The sequence below is a fragment of the Neovison vison genome, chromosome 2 (genome assembly GCF_020171115.1).
Source record: "Neovison vison isolate M4711 chromosome 2, ASM_NN_V1, whole genome shotgun sequence".
NCBI classification, from domain to species: domain Eukaryota; kingdom Metazoa; phylum Chordata; class Mammalia; order Carnivora; family Mustelidae; genus Neogale; species Neogale vison.
In genome coordinates this window covers 150,144,038-150,168,517 of record NC_058092.1, presented here as the reverse complement: position 1 = coordinate 150,168,517, position 24,480 = coordinate 150,144,038, and the positions used below count along the sequence as shown (strand labels likewise).

The window sequence follows — 24,480 nt, the reverse complement described above, 5'->3', positions numbered from 1 at the left end:
CAAAAATGATAAAAAGATGCATTAAGATAGCAGGCTATAAACTTAATATACAAAATCCTATATCTTCCTAAATGTAAACAATAAGATATAACAAACAAAACCCCCAGTTACACTGAGCAGTCAAGAAGGTCACTGTCCGCCAGCCCCATTATTTTCCATCACGAAACTCTGGATGTTCTTTGTAGCACTTACTACAATTTGTAATTAAACAGACATGTATAATTTCTATTCCCTTCAGTAGACTCCAGGTGGGTGAAGTACTTTTTTATATATCTTCTTTGCCCTAGACCCTACACAGTGCAGACAGTGGGTGCTCAGTGCACACTGAAGCGGGTGGGCGCTCGGGAGAACCCTAACAGGTAAGGTGCTGACAGACATCAGAGTAAAATGCTGCCCAGGGTATGCAGGTGAGCAGTGTACTTGGACTTTATTCCTTTTTTGAAGTGTCAGAGGACTAATAACAGTTATTTTTTTAAATTAATATTACAACTGGGTGTCTGAAAAACTGCAGTTTCAAATTTTGAACCCTATAGATGCCACAGGGTAGGACATTTTCTTCTTCCCACCAACACGTCAGTGGTGCACAGCACAGGGACACCTAGAGAGTGTTGAAGAACTGTGCCATATGTGTGCTAATGTTTATCCAATCTTTCTCTCAAGGTCAATCTGAAGCGACCATGTCCTTTCTGGGCAGAAGATGGCCATTGTTCAATAAAAGACTGCCATGTGGAGCCCTGTCCAGAGGTAAAATAAATTAGAAAAAATAACAATAAGGAAAACATTGCTTCCTCTTGGGCCCTTAGATAAGCATGAATTTATATTTTAGGCCACTGTTAATGGATTTAGACTTGTCTTCAAATTCATATGCTGTCAGCTCTCTCTTTTTAACCACATTCTTGAAGGTTTATTTTATACTTGTCACCAAAATGGATTTGAAGAAGCTCTTGTACCCAGTAGTATTGATTGGTTGAGGAAGTATAGTATGGTTCTAAGCCAGGTGGAAGCCTGGGCGCCTGTTCTAGGACTGGATCTACAACTGGCTATCTCTTATTTCATGCTTTGCTGAATATGCTTTTTATTTCATAAGAAAAGTGATGTTAGTGGACCTTATTAACTTTTACATTTAGAGTGGGAATTAGAGTGCTTTGTAAAGCAGAGGAATTTCAGGCTTGGTATGAGGTCTTCACTTGGTGGTTTTGTTACATTAAAAAAAAGCTATACTTATATTTTAGACTTTTGTTTTAGACATATACCATAGTTAATTCTTCTTAAACAGTAGCTCATTATAAGCTGTGTTTTCATTTCACTTTTTACTTTTCTTACCTAATCAATTAATCTAGTTTGTTATCCTTGAAAATTGGGGGGGCACCGGGGTGGCTCAGTGGGTTAAGCCGCTGCCTTCGGCTCGGGTCATGATCTCAGGGTCCGGGGATCGAGTTCCGCGTCGGGCTCTCTGCTCAGCGGGAAGCCTGCTTCCCTTCCTTTCTCTCTGCCTGCCTCTCTGCCTACTTGTGATATCTCTCTCTCTCTGTCAAATAAATAAATAAATAAATCTTAAAAAAATTGGGAAAAAACCTTAACCAATGTCCCTTATAAAGGGACAATTTAAAAAATCCTCTTCATTTTCCTTTAAGAATACATTTTTTTAACTTTTTCATCTGAAATAATTTCAGACCTACAGAAAAATTGGGAGAATAATACCAATGGTCCTCATTTATTTTTATTCAGATTCTCTGAATGTTTATCACATTTGCTTTATTACTCTTTGTATATATTATTTTCTGAACTATTTGGGTGTAAATTACCAACAAGGGGATACAATACCCCAAATTACTTGTGTTTCCTTAAAAATAAGATTATTCTCTTATGTAACCACAATGTAACTAACTAAATCAGGAAATTAACATTTTTATAATACGAATGTCTGATCTATAGACCTTAGTCATATATTGCTGAATGACTTATTAATGTGCTATACAGCTAAAAAAAGTGTTTTATAGTGTACATTCACTTCATGTGTATGAAATGGTGCTTCAGTAGTTCCATATACTATTCAGTGCTGATCAAGATAAGTGCACTCTCAATCCACTTCCCTGGTTTCAGCTATTGCCCCCTCCTTATCTCCTCTCTGGTATCCATCTCTTTGTTCTCTAGTTAAGAGTTTGTTGTTTTGGTTTGTCTCTTTTTTGTTCTTGTGTTTGTTTTGCTTCTTAAATTCCACGGGTGAGTGAAGTAGTGTGGTAATTCTTGTTCTCTAACTGGTTTGTTTTCCTAAGCATTATACTCTCTAAATCCATCCATGTTTTGCAAATGGCAGGACTTCATTCTTTTTTATGGCTGAATAATATTCCATTGTATGTGTATACACCACATCTTCTTTATCTGTTCATCTATTGATCGACACTTGGGCTGTTTCCATGGGTTGTCTATTGTAAATAATGTTACTATAAACATAGGAGTGTAGGATGCCTAGGTGGCTCAGTGGGTTAAGCCTCTGCCTACGGCTTAGGTCATGATCTCAGGGTCCTGAGATTGAGTCCCGCATCAGGTTCTCTGCTTGGCAGGGAGCCTGCTTCCTCCTCTCTCTCTCTCTGCCTGCCTCTCTGCCTACTTGTGACCTCTCTCTGTCAAAAAAATAAGATCTTTAGGAAAAAAATAGGAGTGTATATATCCCTTTGAATTAGTGTTTCTGTATTCTTTGGGTAAATACCTAGTAGTATAATTGCTGGATCATAGGGTAGTTCTGTTTTTAATTTTTCAAGGAACCCGTATGCTGTCTTCCACAGTTACTGCACCAGTTTGCATTCCCACCGACAGTGCATGAGTGTTACTTTTTCTCTACATCTTCACCAGCACTTGTTTCTTGAGTTTTTGAGTTTAGTCATTCTAACAGATGTGAGGTGATAGTTCAGTTTGTTTTTGATTTGCATTTCCCTGATGATGCATGATGTTGAGCATCTTTTCATGTATCTGTTGGCCATCTGGATATTGTCATTGGAGAAATGTCTGTTCGTATCTTCTGCCCATTTTTTAATTGGATTATTTAGGATTTTTTTTGGTGTTGAGCTGTATAAATTCTTTTTTTTTTTGAAGATTTTATTTATTTATTTGACAGGCAAAGATCACAAGTAGGCATAGAGGCAGGCAGAGAGAGAGGAGGAAGCAGGCTCCCTACTGAGCAGAGATCCCAATGCGGGGCTCGATCCCAGGACCCTGAGATCATGACCTGAGCTGAAGGCAGAGGCTTTAACCCACTGAGCCACCCAGGCACCCCGAGCTATATAAATTCTTTATATAATTTGGATAGTAATCCTTAGTTGGATATGTCATTGCAAATATCTTCTACCAGTTAGTTAGGTTGTCTTTTAGTTTTATTGGTGGTTTCCTTTGCTGGGCAGAAGTTTTTTATTTTAGTGTAATCCAAGTGCTTATTTTGCTTTTGTTTTACTTGCCTCAGGAGACATACCTAGAAAGATCTTGTTATGGTCAACATCAGAGAAATTACTGCCTGTGCTCTGTTCTAGGAATTTTATTTTGTCAGTTCTCACATTTATGTCCCTAATCCATTTTGAGTTTTTGTGTGCAGTGTAAGAAGTCCCGTTTCATTCTTCTGCATGCAGCCATGCAGTTACCCTTTGTTGAAGAGACTTATTCCCATTAAATATTCTTGCCTCCTTTGTCAAAGATTGACAGTAGCATCATGTGTTTATTTCTGTGCTTTGTATGCTGTTCTGTTGACCTAAGTGTCTACTTTTGTGCCAGTGCCATACCTTTTTGATTACTACAGATAATATAATTTGAAATCTGGAATAGTGTTCCCTCCGGTTTTGATTTTCTTTTTCAAGATTGCTTTGGCTCTTCAGAGTCTTTCGTGATTCCATACAAAGTTTAGGATGTCTTTTTTCTAGTTCTGTGAAGAATGCTGTTGGTATTTTGATAGGGATTGCATTAAATGTGTAGCTTGCTTTGGGTAGCATAGAAGTTTTAACAATATTTGTTCTCGTAATCCATGAGCATGGACTGTCTTTCCATTTCTCTATGTCATCTTCAGCTTCTTTCATCAATATTTTAATAGTTTTCACAATCAGGTCTTTTCACTTCTTTGCTAAGTTTATTCATAGCTGGTTTATTATTTTGGGGACTGTTGTAAATGGGATTGTTTTCTTAATCTCTCTTTCCGCTGCTTCCTTATTACTGTATAGAAATGCAGCAGATTTTGTACATTGATTTTATGTCCTGAAACTTTACTGGATTCATTTTTAGATGTAGCAGTTTTTTGGTGGAGTCTTTAGGGTTTTCCACACAGAATATCATGTCCTCCGCAAATAGTGAAAGTTTGATTTCTTCCTTAACCAGTTTGGTTGCCTTTTATTCCTTTTTGTTGTCTGATGGCTATGGCTAGGACATCCAGTACGACGCTGAATAAAGTGGTTAGAGTAGATATCCGTGTCCTTTTTCTGACCTCAGGGTAAATTCTCTCTGTTTTTCCCCCATTGAGTATAATGGATTTTCTCTATAAGGCCTTTATTATAGTTGAGGTATGTTTCCTCTAAACCTACTTTGTTGAGGTAATGTGTACATGTAATGTGCACATGTCTGGGTCATGGTTCAACATAGGGGCTTATACTCCTGAGTGAAGAACTGAGAGAGAATAGGGGTCAGAGTCAGCATGGGACTGGTCAATGAGCTTTTATAACTAAATCTCAGAGGGGCCTTGTGGGTCATGTTGCTATGTTCTGTGGAATGGTAGGAATCACTAAGTCCAGACCACACTCCTGGTGACAGGGTTACACAAAGATGTATAAACAGGATATGGGATTTCAGGGAACCACTGATAGGAGAAGGTGAAGACCTCAACAGGGTTAGGGCATTGCCCAGAATGGTTAGAAGGCTGAAACAGGCATGAACCCAGCTCTTTGAGTGTCATTAAAGTAGGGACCCTGGATGCACGTAGCCATTTACCAGAGGGCTCTGGGAAAAGTTGTGTTGAAAGAAGTGGCCACAGACATGGAGATGGTATAAGGGTGAGTGGGAGCCTTGATATCCTAGATAGGAGGCATTCCAGCAAGTTCTTGTCTGAGGGGCAGCCCAGCTCATGGCAACACACTGAGTGGACCCCTATCCACATCACAACCAATGGAAAGAACTTAATCGTTCTCAGTACAGGCTATGCAGTCTCTAGGCATAGGGGTGAATTCTGAACTTCAGAGACCAAGTCTCCAATTCCTTCTTGCTTTTAAAATTAGAAAGCATATGATCTTGGGAAGCTATTATCCACCCCTCTGCAGGTGAGGCTGCCATCTTCTGGGAGTCCAGAATTTGAGCACTGATGAACACATGTGTACACACATGAGAAGAGTGTGCATGTGCGTGAATGCACACACACACACACACACACACAATCAGTAGGAACTGTAGAGCAATAGCAGACCCAGAGAAGATAAGAAGAGGAAGAAAATATGGTTGGAGCTATTTCTTAAATGTGATACCATTCCTCCATTATCACAGATATTATCCCACAAATGCCTATGGACATCTGGAGTAAGTCCGTGCTAGGTCATCTGTATTGTACAGACAAGATGCAGACCACCCCTGACAGGGATAATGTCTTATCCAGGGACAAAAACAGGTAAGATTGGAGATCTGTTCCTGAAGACAAGTGTGCTTCCAAGCTGGGGCCCTGGTTGCTCCCAGGCCTTCCTTAGGGGCCTGTGTAGAGGGGTGTGTTGGTGTCACTGTGTACAGATGTGGCCTTGCATGCAAAATGGGGATGAGCAGACGGCAACCCTGAGCACTGTTTGTGTAGGTGTCAATCCACCAGTGGACTTGGGTAGGTGATCTCAGGCAGTGGAGTTACTTCCTTGACTGCAGACCCCAACAGATTTGGGACCCCTGCAAACAGGCTTCCACATTCTAGTGTAGTCTAGCACCACGGTTACTTGGCTGGAGACATCCAATATTGAAAGGTGTTCTTCTGCTGTTTGCCTACTTCCCAGGACTCTGGCTCCCAGAAAACTCAGGGGAATGACTTTTTCACATGCTGCATATATTGGCTCAAACCTCATGGGCAAAGCCTCAGGGCATTTGGCAGGAGGTCCGATAAGGTAATACAGAACAGCTTATGCCAGGCCAAGCCACACTTCTGAGCCATCCCAGGGCAGCCTCGTCCTCTCCTCTGGAATTTCTGGCAAAGAGGGATATGTGGGGTTCCTGCCACTGGGATAAAGGAGGTTGCAAGATAATGGATACCATGGTGATACCTTTATGTTCACACCAATGTCATGGTGGGCAGGGTGGAAAGGATTCCTGAGGTGCATCTTACCTCTCTCAGAGCTCATCCAAGGCCCTGAAGCTGTGTCACATTTCTCTCCTTGGTGGAGCTGTGTGCATACTGGGGTTTGGTGTGTGTGGAATGGAGTGCCCTGGGTCTGAGGACCTGCAAAGGCAGCCAGATAGGGCTCTGAGGCCTCTTTCCTTGTTGCTGAGCACTGTCTTTACAGAGCTCCACACAGGAGATCGGGCAGGAGCTGAATGTTGAGATCCTCTGCTCTACCTCCTTGAAGGAAAAAAGGTGCCCCAAAATGCCAACAGAGTCCAGTGCTGGCTCAGGGTAAGTGCAGGTGCTGGGGACATCCATCCCCCAGTGTCCCAGTGGAGCAGAAAGGGACCCATGTCCCAGAAGCCAGCCTAGTACTGCCGTGGGCTTCCTCCCACAGTTCTGAACCCACATGAATCTGCATTAAGATCTCCTTTTCATACCTGCCCTCACTGCCCCCCCTACTTTGGCCTGATGTAGAGTCATTGTCCACATATTTGTAACAATACCAGAAAAGAGACTTTAAACTATGTCTCATGTCATTCATCTAGAATCCTTGTGCTCCCAGGTGTCCCCACGGACCTGACAGTCCTCCCCAAGTTCTGCAAGTCTTGTACATGATCATGGTGAGTTGGGAGACTTTTACCCAAAGGGACATGTTGCCAGTGGTACTATGTCCCTTGCTCTGCCTTTTGGTTTTGAGGAAACACATCCCTGGGGACCCTCCAGGGTCAGGATCAGGATCAGGGACTTCATTGTGCTGCACAACATTCCAGAAGGCCAGTCATTTGTCACAGTCACTGAGCCCTTCAATGATGCAGGATATTGATGTGATTCTTTTTTGTTGCTAAGTCATAGGGCTACACTAAACATCCTACATGTCATAATATCCTGAGCTGTCTCACTTAAGAAAATGTCTCTGTGTTCTCCTTTCAAGAATGGAATCTGTTATCAGAAACCACAGGATCGATGCCGTTCATGCAGGGGGTTGCTATCAATACTCAGTTCACAAAATGACCTGAGATACTATCAAGGTCAGACTTCCTGGACTTCAATTCTTTGTATGTCTACCAAGAAAGGTTTTTCTTTTTCCTTAAAGATTTGTTAATTGGTTGGTTGGTTGGTTGACTTATTTGAGAGAGGCAGGGGGAGAGTGGGGAGAAGCAGAGGGGGAGACAGTATCCTGACGCCAACTCTGCCCTAAGTCCGCAGCCCCACAAGGAGCTCCATCTCAAGAAATTGAGATGACGACCTGAGCCAAAACCATGACTCCTAGGATTAAGTCAAGGAACCACCCAGTCACCTGATTGTTTTTATGACTGTGGGACCTCTTGTCCCACCTCTTTCCATAAGACACTGGCATCTTGGGGTTTCAATCTGTGCTCCAAGCCCTAACCCTCCTGGTGGCTACAGAACTGACTCATGTCTCCTCTGTTTCACATCAGGCCAAATCGGATCACTGATGAGGAGGAGTGAGACCTGTGTGCTATGGACAAGCCGGGCCAACCTGCTAAAGAAGCAAACAAAACATCTGGTGCCTAATTTCCTAGGAAGAGTCCTCAGCTATGCCTACATGTTCCTGGGCACATAACGAGCCATTGCCACTACCCAAGAGGTGTTGGACCTGCAAATACCAGGAGGTGTTTGCAAGGTGAGCACCCTCTCCCTAACGGCCCAGTTGGATTTGGCCACCAATTGCTGTGAGTCATGGAAATGTCCCCAAACTTCCTGAGCCTCAGTTTGATCCTCTGACTGGGCCAGAGTTATATTAGGGACTCACGAAGTCTTGAAAGGAAAGTTCACCTGGGTACCTGGGCCTGTGCAAAGTGTGCTAGAGAGCCTGTGGTTTTACTCATTTATCATTGTCCTGCTTGCCATGATGAAGCCTCTGCCTCATCCCTCACTATCACTATGATCTTGAGTTGGGCTGTTTTGCCATTTGAAAGAGTGATCCGAGACTCCATTTGGGGTCTGTATCTGGCGATCCCTGGGGTTCAGAGGTGTTCCAAGCCCCACTCAGATACCTGTGACGGGCTGGTTGGGGCCCTTTCATTCAGCAAGTATTCGGGAAGCCCCACTAGGTGCGGGTGCTTCTCTAGGACTTGACTGCGATCCCTGTGCAGAGCAGACGGCAGCCCTGGTCTCTAGAGTAGTCAGGAGTCAGACAGTGATATTGGGCACAATGAGAGGTAGCATCCACAGGACATTTCATGTGATGCCCTCTGGCCTCCTCTAGATATGGGTGCATTTCCTCCAGCTGTGATGAAGTGGTCATAGGCCAGGAGCAGTGAAACATGAGTGATCTTCAGCTGATGCAGGAGGGCCTTCCCTCTCCACCAGAGTAGCACGGGGTCTGTGAGTTGGAGGGATTCTTGGATCCTCATCACACACATCTGTGATTCCTCCTTAAGTGTAAAGGTCTGAGAGTTTCTTCTGGAGAAAGGAAGGGGCTCAGGGGAACTGTGGGTGTGGGTACTGTGGGAGAGCAGAGGAGAAGGGAGGACAGCTTTAGCCCCTTAAAGAGTCATTCCCCATCACTGCACCCCCCCACCTGTGTCTCTATCCCAATCCTGGGACCTAGAAGAGAGTCTGTGGAACCAGCACACTCAGCAATATGTTGGAACCTGGTCACTGGGTGCTCAGAGGGTACTCAGGAGACCCAGTGAGAGGATAGGCACCAGATATTTCAAACCCTGTGGGAGATTAGTGACAGTGGAAGGAGACCCACTCATGGCATCGAGTGAATAAGGAGGCACATGGGCACAGGAGGTAACTTTTGAAGCATTGGGAAGGCCTGGCTAGAGACAAAATCCCCTTGCTCCCTCCTTGGTTGGATCTTCAGAAAGCAGTGGCATGTGCAATCAGGGTAATTAAGAGGCCAGATGCCACCCCTCCCTGGGCACATGCAGTTTAGTTCATGTGGCAAGTGCACAAGGAGACAGACTGAGGAGTGTGTCCAGATCTGCCATGAAGGACAGAAATGGTCCCACCATTCATCAAGATCTCCCACTCACTGAGGCTCTTGCCAGCCTGTTGTCTGTGACAAGGCCTATCTCAGGCAGGATTGCAAGATCACATTTGGACAAGGAATAGGACTGGACTCTGATGGAAGTTGGATGCCCAATGACCCAGGTTCACATAGGGTTCCCTAGGATATTTATTTGGGAGGGTGCCCTGTCCTCTGATTCCTCTTCCTAACTGTCTATCCCCAGGGCATCTCCTCCATCTTGAACACATGGCTAGAAAAATATTCTGAACATTGTTACAGCCCCCAGAATTTCCCAGCCTCAATATGCTGCTGGCATACATGGGGCTCAGGATGCCAGGCTCAGACCAGGAGCACCGTGCCCAGCTTCTGCTCACACAGTTGCAACACCTTGAGCCCACGGAGCCAGAAGCTGTGGGTGAGAAGGACTGGTGGTGACTGATGTGGCCTGAGGAGGGTACAGGGTTGGCCACACCGAGCAAGCCTCCATAGAGTGCAGTCGGGTGGAGAGCAGTAAATAGTCTCAGATCCCGGCCCCGGTGGTCTTCAGTCATGGAGACTTCACAGGGATTGGTTCTTGGATGCAGGCAACATTGAGTGGTGGGGAAAGTTTCCTTTATTTAGAAGGGACATGGAATTCAATCATGCTGATGGTATTTTTTCTTCATGGAGATACAGCACCATGCCCAGAGCAACATCCTACATCAGGAACTCACCCCAACTCACACTCTGGCATCCATTGTATCTTTGGAGACAAAGGTGGCCCTGACCCTCCCTGGTGCTGGAGCTCTCACGTTAAGAAGAGTGGTGACTCCATCTGCCCTATTGGGACCAGTGCGGGTGGTAGTCAGGGCTCTAATTCACTCTTCTGAGATGGAAGAGCCACCAGCTCTTTTTCCTGACCTGGAGGTCCAGCAGGGTCTAGCCCCTGCTATTGAGGTCGAGAAGGGCTTGAGCCAGCCCCTGTCTCAGTGGAACCACCACGCTCAGCCCCCAAGCAGCAGCTCTTTCTGGCTGGAACCCTAAGGATGGTTTCCCCTCCTCTGTCAGTGCTCTCTTTGTAATTCTTGTGTTTTGGATACACTTGTAATGGCTTAATGGATTTTGTTCATTAAATAAAGTAGAATTTGAGTTTACATAAAATTTTACTCTGATCCTTTTCAGCGGTTTATGGAGGTGCCATTAAGCACTTTAAGAGTATTGCACAACCTTTTACTTGAGGAATATTTCCATCACAGAGAAACCTGGGCTTGTATCACTCACTGCCCATTCCCTTACCCCAGTCCTGGCAACCACTGCTTTTCTCTCTGTCTTTGGTACTTTTATTCATCCGGGATTTTCATGTGCCTGGTATCCCACATTATGGCCTTCTCTGTCTGGCTACAGAACATAGGAAAGATACAAAAATCTTTTTTTTCAATTTCTTATTAAAAAAGCATTTTATTACAACAAATGTTTCTGAAACAGCAATGATCATGGGAAGCCCCAAAATGAACTACTTTCATTACCTGAAATTGTGTTCCCTTTCATAAGGACACCTTGAAAAGCAGAAACTGGGGAAATGTCTGGGTCCATGAGACACCTTTAAATCATTTCATTTTCCTGCATAGGCCACATTTAAACTATTTTAGTGGGTACATTATAAAAATGTTAACATTACATCTTAAATCTTCCCATTTTTTACTAACAACTCAGGAAATAAAGTAAATAGTTCTTTAGGTTTAGGCAGACTATATTTATGTGGTTAAATAATTATTTAAATATGAATAAATGAAGACACATTCCTTCTTCCATGGAATAATCACCCATAATGGATGGTGTCCAGTTTCCATGCTTTTCCCTCTGGATTTCGTGTGTGCTTGCTTGCACGCATGTGTGTCTGCGAAGACTGGGTGGGGGGGTGCAGCAGGGAGAGTTTAGGATTGAGCTCTTGTTCTACCTGATGTCCCTACAGTGGATAGGCACGGTCGCTGCTGTCCCCTCAGACATTCTCAGTGACAGCACTCAAAGCACCATCTGTTGAACAACTGAGCCATTTCCAAATATTTGACTCACATCATTAAAATAATACGTACATCTGTGTCACAAATCTCTGTTCTTTATGTCTGATTCCTATAAGCACCATTTCTGGAACACACGTTAACCACATTTTTGGAGGACATGCTGCAGGCTCCTCTGTCTACACTCTCTTTATCAGTGGCAGCCTTCCTTGGGAAAGGAGGAATCTGGAGTCTATAGATGAGACCTGAAACCATAAGGAGAAACCAGCAGTGAGTCCATTGGTAGTGGGAGTGACCATAGAGCAGGGAAGAGCTTTCCCACACTCCCCTTATGTGTCATCCCCCACAAGCATCCCTGCCCCATATCCTGGAATACACAATACCCAGGCCCTGTCTGGTGATACGCTTTAGCCACTAGAGCCCCGTGTGCTCTTTTTTTTTCAATTTATTTATTTTCAGAAAAACATAATTCATTATTTTTTCACCACACCCAGTGCTCCATGCAAGCCGTGCCCTCTATAATACCCACCACCTGGTACCCCAACCTCCCACCTCCTTCCACTTCAAACCCCTCAGATTGTTTTTCAGAGTCCATAGTCTCTCATGGTTCACCTCCCCTTCCAATTTACCCAAATACCCTACTCCTCTCTAACGCCCCTTGTCCTCCATGCTATTGGTTATGCTCCACAAATAAGTGAAACCATATGATAATTGACTCTCTCTGCTTGACTTATTTCACTCAGCGTAATCTCTTCCAGTCCCGTCCATGTCGCTACAAAAGTTGGGTATTCATCCTTTCTGATGGAGGCATAATACTCCATAGTGTATATGGACCACATCTTCCTTATCCATTCATCCGTTGAAGGGCATCTTGGTTCTTTCCATAGTTTGGCGACTGTGGTCATTGCTGCTATAAACATTGGGGTAGATGGCCCTTCTTTTCACGACATCTGTGTCTTTGGGGTAAATACCCAGGAGTGCAATGGCAGGGTCATAGGGAAGCTCTATTTTTAATTTCTTGAGGAATCTCCACACTGTTCTCCAAAGAGGCTGCACCAACTTGCACTCCCTGCAACAGTGTAAGAGGGTTCCCCTTTCTCCACATCTTCTCCAACACATGTTGTTTCCTGTTTTGTTAATTTTGGCCATTCTAACTGGTGTAAGGTGATATCTCAATGTGGTTTTAATTTGAATCTCCCTGAGGGCTAATGATGATGAGCATTTTTTCATCTGTCTGTTAGCCATTTGTATGTCTTGATTGGAGAAGTGTCTGTTCATATCTTCTGCCCATTTTTTGATATGTTTGCCAGTCCTATCAACAGCAATCAGACAACAGAGAGAAATAAAAGGTATCCAAATTGGTAATGAAGAAGTCAAACTCTCTCTCTTTGCAGATAACATTCTTTATATGGAAAACCCAAAAGACTCCACCGCCAAACTACTAGAACTCATACAGCAATTCAACAGCGTGGCAGGATACAAAGTCAATGTGCAGAAATCAGTGGCTTTCTTATACACTAACAATGAAAATACAGAAATGGAAATAGAGAATCGATTCCATTTACTATAGCACCAAGAACCATAAGATACCTGGGAATAAACCTAACTAAAGAGGTAAAGGAACTGTACCTGAGGAACTACAGAACACTCATGAAAGAAATTGAAGAAGACACAAATAGATGGAAGACCATTCCATGCTCTTGGATCAGAAGAATAAACATTGTTAAAATGTCTATACTGCCTAGAGCAATCTATACTTTTAATGCCATTCTGATCAAAATTCCACCGGCATTCTTCAAATAGCTGGAGCAAATAATCCTAAAATTTCTATGGAATCAGAAGAAACCCCGAATCGCTAAGGAAATGTTGAAAAAGAAAAATAAAGCTGGCGGCATCACGTTACCTGATTTCAAGCTTTATTACAAAGCTGTGATCACCAAGACAGCATGCTACTGGCATAAAAACAGAAACATAGACCAGTGGAACAGAGTAGAGAGCCCAGATATGGACCCTCTACTCTATGGTCAATTAATCTTTGACAAAACAGGAAAAAACATACAGTGGAAAAAAGACAGTCTCTTCAATAAATGGTGCTGGGAAAACTGGACAGCTATATATAGAAGAAGGTAACTCGACCATTCTCTTACACCGTACACAAAGATCAACTCAAAATGGATAAAAGACCTTAACGTGAGACAGGAATCCATCAGAATCCTAGAGGAGAACATAGGCAGTAATCTCTTTGATATCAGCCACAGCAACTTCTTTCAAGATACGTCTCCAAAGGCAAAGGAAACAAAACCGAAAATAAACTTCTGGGACTTCATCAAAATCAGAAGCTTCTGCACAGCAAAGGAAACAGTCAAAAAAACAAAGAGGCAACCCACGGAATGGAAGAAGATATTTGCAAATGACAGTACAGACAAAAGGTTGATATCCAGGATCTATAATGAACTCCTCAAACTCAACCCACACGAAACAGACAAACACATCAAAAAATGGGCAGAAGATATGAACAGACACTTCTCCAATCAAGACATACAAATGGCTATCAGACACATGAAAAATGCTCATCATCATTAGCCCTCAGGGAGATTCAAATGAAAACCACATTGAGATATCACCTTACACCAGTTAGAATGGCCAAAATTAACAAAACAGGAAAGAATATGTGTTGGAGAGGATGTGGAGAAAGGGGAACCCTCTTACACTGTTGCAGGGAGTGCAAGTTGGTGCAGCCTCTTTGGAGAACAGTGTGGAGATTCCTCAAGAAATTAAAAATAGAGCTTCCCTATGACCCTGCCATTGCACTCCTGGGTATTTACCCCAAAGACACAGATGTCGTGAAAAGAAGGGCCATCTGTACCCCAATGTTTATAGCAGCAATGTCCACAGTCACCAAGCTATGGAAAGAACCAAGATGCCCTTCAACGGATGAATGGATAAGGAAGATGTGGTCCATATACACTATGGAGTATTATGCCTCCATCAGAAAGGATGAATACCCAACTTTTGTAGCAACATGGACGGGTCTGGAAGAGATTATGCTGAGTGAAATAAGTCAAGCAGAGAGAGTCAATTATCATATGGTTTCACTTATTTGTGGAGCATAACATATAGCATGGAGGACAAGGGGCATTAGAGAGGAGTAGGGAATCTGGGTAGATTGGAAGGGGAGGTGAACCATGAGAGACTATGGACTCTGAAAAACAATCTGAGGGGTTTGAAGTGGCGGGGGGGTGGGAGGTTGGGGTACCAGGTGGTGGGTATTATAGAGGGCACGGCTTGCATGGAGCACTGGGTGTGGTGAAAAAATAATGAATAATGTTTTTCTGAAAATAAATAAATTGGGAAAATAAAAGCTGTGATCACCAAGACACCATGGTACTGGCATAAAAAAAGACACATAGACCAGTGGAACAGAGTAGAGAGCCCAGATATGGACCCTCTACTCTATGGTCAATTAATCTTCGACAAAACAGGAAAAAATATACAGTGGAAAAAAGACAGTCTCTTCAATAAATGGTGCTGGGATAACTGGACAGCTATATGTAGAAGAATGAAACTCGACCATTCTCTTACACCGTACACAAAGATCAACTCAAAATGGATAAAAGACCTCAACGTGAGACAGGAATCCATCAGAATCCTAGAGGAGAACATAGGCAGTAATCTCTTTGATATCAGCCACAGCAACTTCTTTCAAGATACGTCTCCAAAGGCAAAGGAAACAAAACCGAAAATAAACTTCTGGGACTTCATCAAAATCAAAATCTTCTGCACAGCAAAGGAAACAGTCAAAAAAACAAAGAGGCAACCCACGGAATGGGAGAAGATATTTTCAAATGACAGTACAGACAAAAGGTTGATATCCAGGATCTATAATGAACTCCTCAAACTCAACCCGTGTGCTCTTTAACTCAGATTCTAACCTGAGCAACCACGGCCTGCTCCTGGCCAGCAGGGGAGTGCAGACCAGGCCACTCCTATCAGGTTGCTCCCTGTATTTCCTGGCTGGACCACATCCTCTGAGGGAAGAACCTCGAAGGACAGCGCCGGTCAGTGAGTTACAGACTTGTGTTCATCCAGATGTAGTTTTATTGGCAACAGCAAAAGCCACTTGAACCTGTGTGAACAAGAGAGGCCCTTACAAAGCACACGGGCTGCTCATGGACTGCAGGATGGAGAGCATCTATAAAGGGTTTTGGCACTGGATATAGTTTGCCCACAGCCCTCAGGCTCCCCTAGCCATGGCCACATACCCCTGCCTGCCCCAACCTTGGTATCTCTCAAATTCAGCTTGTGTGAGAGAGAAAGCTGTTCTTCCAGCTCAAAACACCATGTGAGAAGAAGGGGGAGATCCCTCTCTTGCCACATTGTTGGGTAAGGGGCATCCACATAATCTGAAGTTTCTGGAGAAGCCATGGTAGTAATCCCTGTCTTCTCTGCCACAAGATGGAGCTCACCAGGCAGAGAAGGTACATCTTAGAGAGAGGACATCTGGGGCTCTCCCTGCAGGAAGAGAGAGAAACACGGGTGAATGGGGACTCAGTGAGAAAGGAGAGCTCTGAGCACTAGGGGAAGGGCTGCCATGGGCTGGTGCACTGCCCTACTGGTCAGGGGCACAGGTTCTGTGTAGGTTTGTATGGAGTGGTTAGGCTGCATCCTACCAAAATTCCATCAAAAACCAATTCACCTCCAGAAAATACTTTCAACTCTGACCGTCAAAAGGTTCTGGTATCCTGGCAAGCAAGGAAGCCCAAGATGCTGTGTACCAATGATTATACGATAGGGTGAGATAGGAGACAGTCGTGATGGAAGTGAGGGCAGCTCATTTGCCTGATTTGGAGGGAAAGATACCCATCACAAGGCACCCCAGCATTTGTTCCAAAAACAGATGATATCAGCTGTTTAGGAAGCGCCAGACTGACAGTCTCCACACTGAGTATTGTCCATGTCCAGGACACAAGCTCTGGGTGAGATCCTTACCCAGGGCTAGCCTGGGTCTGATGGATAAGGACCAGTGTTGTGGGATCCCAACTGAGGGACAGGTCACCCATACTGGAGGGGATGAAGGCTTTCTGGAAAGACAACTGAGTCAGAGGGAGTCAAGCTTGCCAGGCAGAAGGGACAGAGTAAGGTAGAGGACCAGAGCCCATGGCAGCAGTGGGCCCACAGTGGGTAATCTAAGCAGATAGAGCTAGGGATGACTGTGTGTCCTTTGAGAACATGAATCATGTCAGTCAATCTCTATAACAATTCCATGAGGAAGGTAGAAATGCTGTCTCTGTTTGATGAATAAGGAAGCCAAGGCTTTATGAAACTGCCCCTCTCCATACTCCACAGTGAGGCAGAGGCAGGGTTTGAACCCAGGCCTTGCCTAACCTTGTTGGCCCCACCTGACAGGAAGGCTGCATTCCAGATGCTTCAGAAGGGACTTCTCGACTCTGAGTTTACACGAACCTTTGTGCCTGGTACCCAGGGAGAAACCTCATCCTGCCCAGACAAAGGCTGGATGGAACCGGGAGAGTCCTCAGTGCCAAGACCTGCCAGTGTCAGACAACAGACCCAGGCCAAGCTCTAGAGTGGTACCACTGTCTCCTGAGTTCAGTGAGGTCTCCAGTCTTGGGGGTTTGCATGTGGAGCTTTGCACAACTTTGAATTCCATGTTAGGACCGTGTGAATGGAGCACGGAGTCCAGTGGCAGAGAGACAGCAGTTCCAGCCCCTACTCAGACTCTTTGAAGCTGGGTGACCCCAGGCATGGCCCTGAAGCTACAGACCCTATCCCTAAATTACAGATAGTGATGGGTACAGCTCAGCAGGATGTAGAAAGAAATGACCCCTACAGTTCCTACCTGGTGCCTGGGAGCACGTGGGAAGCCCACAGGAAAGGCAGTTGTGTTGGTGACAGATTTACCTATGTATCAGTTCTTCCACTTGTTGATTCTGGCGTCATCCTTAAGAAACAGATGCTAAATCTAAGGTCAGGAATATTTCTTCTCAGGTGTTCTTTTCTGAGGTTTATAGTTTTAGCTCTTAAATTTAGGTCTGTGACCCATTTGGGGTTCATTCTGTGTCTCATGTCAGGGGAGGGTCCACCTTCCTTCAGTCATTTATAACTTATATATCTGTATGTGCAAGAAGGGACACCGTTTAGTCACTCCAGTACCTTAGGTTGTCACTTGCAGGGAATTGTTGGTAGATCCCAAAGAATCTTTACAGTAAATAATCCTTGAAGAAGTTGTCTAAGATTGTGAGGGAAGTCCTAAAGGACGGTAACTTCTACCTTCTGCAGAGGCGGAGCCGTGTCTTCCGTAAGGGCACACACCCCCTCTGGTGGCCACAGGAGACATTGCAGGAGTACCACGGGCTCCCTGACCTGTCTGCAAAAGAAGCCACATTCAACATCTTCAAGGATCCCAGAGAGATCAAAAACAATTCTGTAAAATTCAGTGTTTTGGGGAATGTCTTCTAGGAAATCTATGAAAAAATAGGCTTCTTCCCAAGCGTACTTTTTTGAGAAGTATTTTCTGAGCAGCTGAGTCAGGCCATGGGTCAAAGGACAGGAAGTAGGGAGAATGGTGGATGACTCCCAAGAGGCACAGCTTGTAGGGGGGGAAAGTGTGGGGGGATAACTGGTCTAAACCACAGCTCTGTATATCCGGTTGAAAAAAAAACAGTAAATAGAAACAAACCGCATTTATGGATTCCTTTGCTTACATTAACCATAAAACATTTTAGACAATTTGTAAACAATATCTCAGCAGACCTGTATTCTTTTTTCCAAGTTAGATGACATCAACCTTTATTCCCAGTTAGTTTTTTACTTAATAGGAGAGCATGATATGATATATGGAACCCAGGTTGATTCTAAAAAAAATCCTCATAGAACTAACAGATGGATTATTAAAGCTTAAGGACACAGATTCAATATATGAAAATGAGTTTTATGTCTATACATGAATAACAAGTTATCACTGAGAGAACAAAAAGAGTGTTTAATTGATAGTCACTTAAAAAATAAAATACTTTTGAAGTATTTTCATCAATATGGAAAAGACCTGTATATTATAAACCATAAATTAAAGAATTTGAAGAAGATAGAATGAAGTCTTTAGACATCCCATACTCATGGATCCCAAGAATATATGTAATTCAAAAGTACACACTGCAAAAAGCAATCTAAACATTCAGTTCAAACCCCATCAGCATTTAATGGTATTTCCAGAAATAAGAACAGCAATCATACAAAGTGAATAATACCATGGAAGGCCTTGAATAGACAAAGCCATCTGGAGAAAGAACAAAACTGGAGGTGTCATGCTCTCTGAATTCAATGTGTATTACAAAGCTGTAGAAATCAAAATGGTATAGTATTGATATAAGGACAGACACACAGATGAATGGAACATAGTACAAATCCCAGGAAGAAACTGACACATATGTAGTCAATTCATTTCCAACAACAGCTCCAAGAATATAAAATAGGGAAGCAACTGTCTCCACAATAAGTGGCTGTGGAAACACTGGGCAACCTCAAGTAAAGCAATGCAACTGAATGTCTATCCAACCCCATCCACAACAACAGAGTCAACATGCGACAAAGACTTCAACAAAACAGCTACACCCATAAAGTACCTAGATGAAAACTGGATAGAATGTTATTAACACCCCCACTTTTTTTTTAAATAATCTCCATGACCAAAATTTGAACTCAAGACTCTGAGATCAAGAGATAGATGGTTTGCTGACTGAACCAGTCAAGAACATTTTAAAACTGTGGAGCACAGAGGTGTTAGATCTATTCATTTAGCCCTATTAACCCAATTCTTTTGGAAGAATGTTTCTTGAAATCATTCTTTTTTAAATTTATTTTTTATTTATTTTCAGCGTAACAGTATTCATTATTTTTGCGCCACACTCAGTGCTCCATGCAATCCGTGCCCTCTATAATACCCACCACCTGGTACCTCGACCTCTTACACCCCCGCCCCTTCAAAACCCTCAGATTGTTTTTCAGAGTCCATAGTCTCTCATGGTTCACCTCCCCTTCCAATTTCCCCCAACTTCCTTCTCCTCTCTAACTCCCCATGTCCTCTATGCTATTTGTTATGCTCCACAAATAAGTGAAGCCATATGATAATTGACTCTCTCTGCTTGACTTATTTCATTCAGCAAAATCTCCTCCAGTCCTGTCCATGTTGCTACAAAAGTTGGGTATTCGTCCTTTCTGATGGAGGCATCATACTTCATAGTGTATATGGACCACATCTTTCTTATCTATTCATCCGTTGAAGGGCATCTTGGTTCTTTCCAGTTTGGCGACCGTGGCCATTGCTGCTATAAACATTGGGGTACAGATGGCCCTTCTTTTCACTACATCTGTATCTTAGGGGTAAATACCCAGGAGTGCAATGGCAGGGTCGTAGGGAAGCTCTATTTTTAATTTCTTGAGGAATCTCCACACTGTTCTCCAAAGAGGCTGCACCAACTTGCATTCCCACCAACAGTGGAAGAGGGTTCCCCTTTCTCCACATCCCCTCCAGCACATAATGTTTCCTGTCTTGCTAATTTTGGCCATTCTAACTGGTGTAAGGTGATATCTCAATGTAGTTTTAATTTGAATCTCCCTGATGGCTAGTGATGATGAACATTTTTTCATGTGTCTGATAGCCATTTGTTTGTCTTCATTGGAGAAGTGTCCGTTCATATCTTCTGCCCATTTATGATATGATTGTCTGTTTGTGTGTGTTGAGTTTGAGGAGTTCATTATAGATCCTGGATATCAACCTTTTGTCTGTACTGTCATTTGCAAATATCTTCTCCCATTCCGTGGGTTGCCTCTTTGTTTTCTTGATTGTTTCCTTTGCTGTGCAGAAGCTTTTGATTTTGATGAAGTCCCTGAAGTTCATTTTCGCTTTTGTTTCCTTTGCCATTGGAGACATATCTTGAAAGAAGTTGCTGTGGCTGATATCGAAGATATTACTGCTTATGTTCTCCTCTAGGATTCTGATGGATTCCTGTCTCACCTTGAGGTCTTTTATCCATTGGGGAGAGAAGATGGCGGGGAAGTAGGAGGAGGCGGCCTTTCAACCTGAACCCTAAAGTGAGCTGATTACCTTCCAAAGAAATCATTCTTTTTTATTTTAAAGATTTTATTTATTTATTTGAGAGAGATAATGCAAAAGAAAGAGAGTATGAGGAGGTAGAGGGTAAGAGCAAGAAGCAGACTCCCCACTGAGCAGGGAGCCCAATAGGGAACTTCATCCTGGGACTCCAGTATCATGACCTGAGCTCAAGGAAGTTTCTTAACCATCTGAGCCACCCAGGCACCCGAGATCATTCTTGACTCTGATATTTTTAATTTGATATCAGAAGCAAAGTGTATAATAAAAAAATAAACAGCCGGGACTACATCAGACTAAAAGCTTCTGCACAGCAAAGGAAATGTCCAATCATCAACACATCAAAAAGACAACATACTGAAGAGGGAAAATATTTGCAAACTACCTAACTGATAAAGGTTTCATATCCAAAATATTAAAGAACTCATACAACTCAGTAACTCAAAAACAAATAGCAGTTACAAAGTCAGCAGAGTTCAGAATATTTTTCAAAGAAAACACAACAGAGAGCCAACAAATACAAGAAGAGATGTTTACCATTACTCGTCACCAGGGAAATGCATATCAAAGGCCAAAGTGATGTCACCTAACACTTGCCAGAATGGTTAATATCCAGAAGACCAGAAATAGCAAGCATTGGCCAAACTGTGGAGGAAAGGGAACTGTGCTCTGTTGGTGGGACTGTAAATGGGTACAGCCACTATGGAAAATAGTATCAAGTTTTCTCAAAAAAAAAAAAAAAAGAAGAAGAAAGAAAGAAATCCACATGGGGCACCTGGCTGGCTCAGTTAGAATAGTGATTCTTCATCTCAGGTTCACAAGGTTGAGCCCCACGTTGGGGGTAGAAAATACTTTGAAATAATTAGAAATAGAATGACCATATCATGGGCATCTGGATGGCTCAGTTGATTAGGCAACTGCCTTCGGCTCAGGTCATGATCCCAGAGTCCCAGGACCGAGTCCCGCATTGGGCTCCCAGCTCCATGGGGAGTGTGCTTCTCCCTCTGACCTTCTCCTCTCTCATGTTCTCTCTCACTGTATCTCTCTTAAATAAATAAATAATATCTTAAAAAAAAGAATGACCATATCATCCAATATTCCCCCTCTTACATATTAGAAGGAAGCCAAGTCTTCTCTCCTAAACGAAGGTGTATAGTTTGATGTGCCCTGCTGTTTAATTCCAGCATTGAGAGTCTCTGCTCCTTTGAAGTAGATTGTGAAGGCCCTGGCCACAGGTTAAGGTATAAATTCTCAGGTCAGCTTCTCTCCAGAGCTCTACTCAAACCTTCAGAATTTAGTCCTCAGTCTATTCCCCTTGTACCCACAGCTCTGTCTTTCCCCAGTCTCTCAAGGCCCAGCTTATCACCCCTGGGAATCTGACATAACTTGTGGTTTGGTTGACCACAGCCAAAAGCCCAAAGCCATGACCTGAGCTGCCCCCTACAAACATACCTGGGTCACAGAAACTTATTAACTACTTAGCAGAAAGCTCAGCAGGGTCTCACAACCAAAGGCCAACAACCTGAATACTTGCTGATCAGGGAGCATCCCCCGACCATTGCAGACCCACTGATTCAATGTGCCATCAGGTGTTCTGTGCAAATTCTTTCCACTCTTGTCCCTCACACTAGACTCTCACCAGTCGGTGAGAACAGGTTAAGTCACATGCACATGATCACCAGCATCTTACCAGAGTAAGGCCTCTGCTACTCATGTGGATGCTTCCTTCCCAGCTCAGAAGTATCTGGAAGTGAGCCAAAAAAAAAAAAATCCCTCCCTGCAAGTAGATGCAGTTATGGTGCTCCATGCCCCGGGTTGCTGAGCCCTGAGGTAGGAGTCAGCACTTAGCTCATATTTGGAGCACTAACCACCTGCTGCCCCTGGAACAGCCACATTCCTCAACTCTGTATTGGATTTCTCTCAAATAGAGACCTCTATTTTGTCTGTCAATAGGTATGTTTCTGTGTGAACATGGAGTGGTGTGAGTACTTGAAGTGTTGGAATCCCCTAACTCATAGATACAAAATCATTTCCTGCCCACTCTGCAGATCTGCCAGAGCAGAGCTCCACCTCAGCCTGGTACCCTGTTACCCACAGCAAGTGTCAATGCTCTGTATTAGTATCTAGGACTGATGTCTTTTTACAGATCTGAACCTGAGGCTTAGCATGGTCAATTAACTTGCCTGATGTCATGTGGGTAGTAATAGTAGAACACAAATTCCAGCCCAGATCTCCTCAAGGAGCTCAGAGGTCTTCCCTCTAATGCAGGCCATTCTCAGGCACCTCAAGGCCCTGTGTGTTTCCCTTTCTCTGGCTACTTGTGAGAGGTATAATGAGAGGTTTGGGCTGACTGTCCCAAATGTAGGCCTGGTCAGTGGCAAGGAAAGACCCTAAGTAACAAGACTGATGTCAGGGTGCAGAGCAGGTCTGCAGGGCCTGTGAGTCTCCACCTGGGGGACAGGCTGAGAGTGCCACTGCAGTAGATTTCACCAGGCCTGCCATCAGGAGCTCCCCCTGGGCTGCTGGCTCACATCCCCAGAGAAATGGTGGGTGAGCAGAGGAGATCAGAAGAAAATGTAGTCATTGAGGAAACCTGGTGGAACTAAAGGCAATCCTGAAGTGGCCTGTAGCTGGGGGAAGAGGGTAGGGTGGCAAGAGGATGGGCTTGAAGAAGTCTTTTCAACTACTTTGCTCTCTGTGACAAGTGTTTCCTAATATTTTTCAGATGCCAGTATGTTGCAGGGTGGCCATGTCAACTACCGTGTAGGTCCAAACAGCCACCTGAGGCACCCTGTGCCTCCATTCAACCCCCTCTTGCAGGGCGAGTACTACCTGAAGAGACTAGGTCTTCCCTCTGTAATTTCTTCTAAGACCTTTAAAGTTGAGTCACTTGCCATAGGAGATATGTGGCAGGTGGCAGGAAGGAGGAGAGGTGAAGACTGGCTTTGTGGTGGCTGAGTCCATCTGCTCTGGGATCACCCTCAACCCCCTCTGAATTCATCAGGACTCTGTCCTTCTCCAGTGCACAGTACCAGTGACAGACTAGCTGCTAACCCATGGGGAATTTGAGCACACATGCAAGAATTACTATACACCTGGATGTACGATAACCACATAAGAAATCCAACAGAATGAACATTAAATATCATTTGAAATAGAATTATTGGAGTAGACAGACTCCAGAAAACTAATAAACAAAATAAATCTATCCTTCTGGATATAGGAAAATATCAGTAGCAATAAGACCCAATTAAACTACAGGAAAGAACCAAGTCAAAATATTGCATATGAAGAATAGAATGGTTGAGTTAGATTGCACATAGATAGGGTAAATAATAGGATAAAAACAGATGAAAGAGGTGTGCAATTGGTACTTTCTGTGGACATAACAGAAGTATCGACTTTGGAGCTGGCAAACTTATGGTAGGACCATTTGTGCAATTATTTTACCAAAGAACTAATTAGTGAGATATGGTTGCGGATACAGAGAAATGGAAGCTGGTGCAGGAGCCTGGCATAAGCAGCAGCAACAGAGCTTTTGTCATGCCTCCCATGCCCTTTTCACCCCCTTCCTCACTGTCCCACCCTCCCCCACCACTGCTAATCCTAATAGACAGTGGAAGGAAAATGAGAAGTAGAGATTAGCAGTTGACGGACACAACTGACTGAGGAAACCCCACAAATAGGGTTTTCATGGAAATAAAATGGGGCCACTCTAATCCCTTCCTCAGATCTTCAGCTGGGGCTCCCCACTGGCTGAACTCACCCAGCCAGAGAGCATAGATAACTGTCAGGCCTTTCTATCTACCACTTCCACACCACAGAAGGGGTGGGATGGGTGGAGACTGTGTCTTTAGGGACAGACAGGAGGTATCTGCTATGGGTGGGTGGGTAGAAATTACTAGATTCCACTCTGATGCTTAAAAAAAAAAGAATTTAAAAGCATTCATTAAAATAATCTCCATGGGGCACCTGGCTGGCTCAGTTAGTGGAGTATACAACTTTTTATCTTAGTGTTGTAAGTTTGAGAAACACATTAGGCATAGAGATT

General features: G+C 43.7%; 1 long non-coding RNA gene across 8 annotated transcripts; it reads left to right on the top strand.

The window, feature by feature from the left end:
- Positions 1-217: 217 nt before the first annotated feature.
- Positions 218-10,438, top strand: LOC122900552. 8 transcript variants are annotated; one of them, XR_006383251.1, is made up of 5 exons: positions 218-359; positions 661-744; positions 5,509-5,629; positions 5,997-7,377; positions 7,762-10,438. It is a non-coding gene; the product is annotated as an uncharacterized LOC122900552 (long non-coding RNA). The 8 variants fall into 8 exon arrangements; XR_006383253.1 differs by having other exon boundaries at positions 5,509-6,104; positions 6,501-7,377; XR_006383254.1 differs by having other exon boundaries at positions 5,509-6,610; positions 6,885-7,377.
- The last annotated feature ends 14,042 nt before the right edge of the window (positions 10,439-24,480 follow it).